This window comes from Bactrocera dorsalis, chromosome 4, assembly GCF_023373825.1.
Source record: "Bactrocera dorsalis isolate Fly_Bdor chromosome 4, ASM2337382v1, whole genome shotgun sequence".
NCBI lineage: Eukaryota > Metazoa > Arthropoda > Insecta > Diptera > Tephritidae > Bactrocera > Bactrocera dorsalis.
The window spans coordinates 46,337,423-46,343,422 of NC_064306.1; positions in this window are offsets into that span (position 1 = coordinate 46,337,423).

Consider the following 6,000-nt stretch of genomic DNA (forward strand, 5'->3'; position numbering starts at 1 on the left):
TGTTGGTACCTTTAAAAAACACCTACATTCTCCCTCAATGAGCTCTAAACTCTACTGATTATTGACTACTTAGCAATTGGATGATATGGACTTGGACAATATGTGGTTTCACTACAATGGCACCACAAGCCACATTGCGAATGTCACAATCGATTTATTGGGAACCAAGTTTAGTGAACGTGTTAACTCACGAAATGGCCCAGAGTCAATTGACGTCTCGGTCGTGCGTTTTGACGCAGTTATACTATTTCCAGTGGGGCTACGTCAAATCTATACGCTATGCGAGCAAGCCAGCGACGTTTGATGAACTCGTACGAATGCCGAAGGCGAAATTGCAGCAGTATCGGCCGATTTATGACTTTATATTCAGAGTCTGGACTTCTGCAAACGTGCCTGTGGTGGCCATGCAGAAGAAATCGAGTTCCTTACATAATGGCATCGAGTTTATTTTCACGAATAAAAAATTTCGTTCACTCAAAATCTCCATGAAAGACCAAGTCCTCTACAATTTCGCAGTGCTGATGTAAGATTGTCTCATGATCTATACTGAGCTGTAACTACGGAAAAGATTCTTACCAAAAGGGTTACAGATGGACACATAATCTCTAGTAATCCACAGTTTTTGAATACATTTTCATCAACAGTTCTACAGAGATCGGCATTTAATCGAAACGACCTGGTTTGAAAGGAAAGCTGGTATTGGTTGGTCTTTACGTAATGTTCGAAGAAGTTTTTCAAATGGGATTATGAAAATTAGATGGCAATATAATTAAAGAACCACTATCAACGAAAGGATTTTGGTTAGATATCCAACATAACAGTTCTTCGCCGGATAAAATCCGGGTAAATTCCGGTAGCATCGTAGCATCGGCTGTTGTGGGAATTGAAGCCAACCAAGCTATCGTACTTGGAGACAAACCACTGAGGAACGAGAGTGATCTATGCACTGCTTCGTTCTGGATACTGTAGCAGGTTAAACTCTAACTTTTCCAGAATTTACTTCGACATACAAAATAAAGTCCAGCATGCAATGGGTCCAAGCATTACACTAGCCATCTCTATGCATGTCCTGTTAACCCTACTAATCTGACAACCATTTCCCGACCCCGTCGAAACAGCACGTTTCTTGGACCTACCGTTGGGTGACGTCGACAATTATCTACCCCTTACATTTCTAACGGGAATTAGGTAACCATTACAACAACAACAAGCCATTTAAATAGACAGCTTAGAAGAGGTTCAGTTCTAATGACGATGGTTTCTTTAGGGAGTGTTGGGAAGGTGTCTGAGAAAAAAGATCTCTCAGTACTGAGATTCTTTAATAAGGAATTGAAAGCCTTAACGTTTCAATGCTTTCAAATTTAGTGTAAGCAATTGTAGCAGAGTGTTATCAGCTTACTTCGTGCAACAGTAGTGCACATTCCTTTGCAAGTTGTCAACGCTGACGTTTGGGACACCTCAAAAGCCACTGTAAGAGCCACCGAAAAGCAATTTCTCCCCTTACACCAAAACACACATAATATCATTATTATTGTTATTGGCAAGTTGAAAAGCTGATGAGCATCAATTTTGCGGTCGCAACACACTGAGTAGCCAGCAGACACCAAGAAGGATTTGCAACACCATGCCGCAGAGTATCAGGTTGCATTGTCAACGTTATTGCTTCATTCATATGCCATACATTTGCAATTTAGTTGCACAGACAGACTGAGTGCCCGGCCAAAAGTCAAGTTATGCCTTGTTGCACTCACTGACCGTTGACCGGTTTAATCGCCGCTGCCGTTTGGCATTCGCATGCCTGGTGGCAGACGAACGACGCGGCATTGGCACGCCACTACATCAACGTCGCGCGTTATGTGCCGCTCATGCCACGCCGGCTGCCGCGACGACGACGGGTGATGCGTTGCGACGCGTGAGTGCCAGAAGCTTTTTGCGCACGCTACTGATAAGGCGGCAGCAACGCCCGGGCCGCATGACAGCCGCGTTGATTGCGCTGACTAGCGATCGTGTTGATGTCGTCGTTCACTTCCATGCGCTTGCACTCATTGTTGTTGACAAAGTGCCGTGGCATTGTTGCTGCTGCCGTGGCTCTTATTGCCGCTGCGACGGTGGAGCTTTCGCGACACACGACATGCAAATTGCTGACATACACTATTATCCGCATTTTATTTCGAGCTTCGTTTTATTTTGGTTTTATGTTTTGTGTCGCTTTATAATCATTACTATTTTAGCATATTTATTGTTGATTGGACTTTGACTGCGCGAAACAAAGTACTTAAGCGAACAACATGATCAGGTGTAAAGTAAGTCCGATCGTCTATCTTCGAAGAAATGTCTTACTATACTAATTTGATCGTTTCGAAATTGGTTCCCGTGGTGATAGGACTTCGAAACCGCCACATCGGAATGTCTACACAAAAGAGATATAAAAAGTAGTCGAACTATTGCTGTCGTTTGAAGGAAAACTTGAAATTATACTCTGGAAATATTCGGATTCTAAATAAAAGTTTTTGACGGTATAAACTAAACAGACTTTTTCTTTGAGCTATATGAAAAGCAACAAAGTAGGTAAGTTGCGACTATTGCCTTCATCTGTATGAAGATTGCATACACTGTATCTTATTTTGCTGCTACTTTGACCCTGTGGAACGAATTCAAGGTCAAAATACCACGGAAATCAGAGAAAACCAGCAGCGTCAGCTTGATTTTTGAGCGACTTTTCCTTGTTTTTTTCGGTTTCGGCTAATTTTAAGGGCAAAGCTCGCTGGAATGAGTTTCCACGTGATCTTTATAAACAAACGTCTAGTCACCAGTAATGCAGCATCTGATGATTGTAGGGTCCTCACATGTCATTTGCGACGCCTACTCGACGTTTTTGGAAAACATTCACATCTTTTGCTTCAAGTCTAGCGTTGCCACTCTTCATACCAAAAGATACTACGAGCCAAATTTTGTTCAGCGATCCATGAGAATATTGGCAAGATACCGTACTTTTTGCCACAATGAGACTAAGAGAAACCTGAACCTTTAATCATTTCTCAGTTTCTTTAAAATTTTTGATGCCGGTGAGAGACCAAATATTCGCTATTCCTTCACGGACTACTTTATGCCACTCAAAAACTTCTTGATACCAGAAAATGAAGCTCGTGATCTCGTCGACATTTGGTTTGAACAAGACGGCACCACTTCCCAGACATCGCGTCAATCATGGAAACACAACAATTGCAGCAAAAAATTTCGCGTTTTTACATTTTTTTTCTGTGGAGAAATGTAAAAATCTAAAGGCAATCTCGTTCGGCTCATGGAGCAAACAGCTGGAAAGTCACTTATTAACATAAGGCGATCAAATCTTCACAAACAATTTTTATTTCGAGAAAATAGATTGTATAATTTTGGATTTTTTCTTTGATTCAGTTAATGAACCAGATTTCGCTCTAATTCTTTCGCGAGCCGATTAGTAACTTCTACCTTATTTAACTTTAAATTAACTTATTCAAACAAAGACGATGAAGTATTTGATCTTTCTAATTATACGAAAAATAAAACAAAGTGAAGTGTCAAAGTTGGAAACTGGAACTGTCTATAACCCGAAAGGTTGAATATGGTCGTACAATCAGCGGTTGGGTTACAAAATTTCGAATAGCCTTTTGTACAGAAGTGGATACAGCGTAAGGTGTCAAAAATGTCATGTTGTTTTTTATCAGTATTGTTTGGCATTTCGATAGGAAAGTGAAGAAAAAAGGTGAAAAAGTATAGTGAGAGTGTACATTGCGGAAGTCCTGCTTTAACACTGCGTACAAGGACACGCATACAGCCTGTGCAAGAACTGAAGTAACATCGAATCCTTCCTCATACTCATGACATCGCTTCCTATATGAAGCTTTTGTTGAAAAAACTTGTTCCAAGAGAATCTGATGTTTTCGAGACAAATTTTGTTCAGCGATTTGAGGGTTTTTCTGACTGAATGGATATGCAAATAAGTAAAATTGTTCCGAGCTTGGGATGAGATCAACCTGAAGAAATTAAGAGCTGTTCAGCGGACCGTAAAATCTATGGAAAGAAAGGTGCAGTTTGGGGCGGCTTTGAGAGCGTAACCATTAATGGCGACTTTGTACCTCTAATGACAACCTTAATGCCGAGAATTTGGTGATAAAAATACACAAGAAGTGGTGCCACTTACTGCTATCTCGCATCAATCAATGGATTTATGCGAAAAATTTCGTTGGATTCTGCAAGTTTTAGGACAACGATCCTAAATACCGCCATCAAAATCATGTGATATCACACCGTTAGACTTTTTCCAGTGGTAATGTGTAAAGTCTAAATTATATGCGGACAATCATGCTTCGATTCAGGCATTTGAGCAAAGCATCACGCGTGTCATTCGCCAGTATCCAGGCGAAATACTAGAAGAAGTCATTGAAAATTGAACTCAACGGATAGACCAATGGATAGAAAATGTTTTATTTGGTTCTTTCAAGCCTTCTTGATATAAAAATCCTTGAAGTCGAAGTAAAGCTACTTGAAGATGCAGGCAAAAACTTTTTTAAAATCGATGGTGGAAATAGACTGGTACAATTATAGACTGAACTAAAAAAATTGAAGAACTAGTTAATGTGTACAAGATATATGTAAAGTATGAGAAGTTCAAAAATAATTTTTGACATGACAAAAGGAACTCCGCTGGTCACGCTGATCATTACTTGACACTTTAGATGATCTTATCAGATAAAAACTTGGTAAAAGAACTACAATATGCCCTGTTCGGCTATAAAATAAACATCAAACACCTAGATATCGGCATTGGCTCAAAGATAAACAGCTTCTTATATAAAGACCATGGTTATAATGATCCAAAAGCTTGATGAATATATTAAAAAGACAGCTTTGAAGGAACGCTAATAATTTATTTATATACATACTATTCAAACTGATCTGCGTTTCAACTCTAACCTTTTTTGTTCGGTAAAATTATAAAAATTAGTTCTCAAATAGCTGGTTAATTTGGTTAAAAATGACTCTGAAAACAAGTAGTTAACGTCGATGACTACTAAGGTCTTCGCCCTTGTGGTCAGTTGTGTTAGATGCTGAGAGGAGATGTTAGTGCATGAGGACCAAAGACAAAAAGATACTAAACTCTGAACAGTAACATTTTGAAAAATTAAGAGAGCAAAAACAAGAAAAAGATTAGCTTCTGTCGTCTCAAATCGCCCATGTATTAAATTTAGATCTTATTTTGGATGGGCCAAGCGATAAATCGGGATTTTGAATTGATAGGTCCTTCTCAAGCTATAAATTAGCTGATGAAAGTAGCTACAAGCAGCTCAACCAAGTGGAATATTACAACACCAGTGAAGAAAATAAGAACTCGTCGGGATCTATAAGCGCTAAGTAAAGTAAAACTTAATACTCAAGTGCCATAACTACAATTACCTAAATGGCAGAAGTATTTAAAAAATTAAATGAAAAAAAATGTATATTAATTAATTATATATGTAGACTTACATACAGACATTTAAGTATGGTTTATGCATGTGTTTAAAGTTGGCTGTAATTACAACGCCTGTCTAAAAGGCAATTTTGATTTACAACCAAATCGTCGGCGTACAATGCATTTCGGATTGCCTTGTAAGCGTTGTAATCGCTGATCGCTAATCAGCACAACGACGCAGACGACGATGCCGATGACGAGCCGGTTGCATAGCCAATAAAAAAGCAGTTGACGGCGCGTGCGCAACTTCACGTCATTGTAGTTGTCACAAGCTAGACACTCTTGTTGTTGTTGTTGTTAACGATACTTGTGGTTGTTTTTGTTGCCGATTTCTGTTGTTGTTGTTGTTGCTACCGATATTTCTGTTGTTGTTGTTGTTTTTGTTGCTGTTGTTGTTACCGATATTTTTCCTTGTTGTTGTTGTAGTTATTTTTGCTGTCACCATACGCCGCTGCAGTTGATGCCGATGATTTTGTGATAGCATAGAGTGGAATGCGTCTGGATGTCTA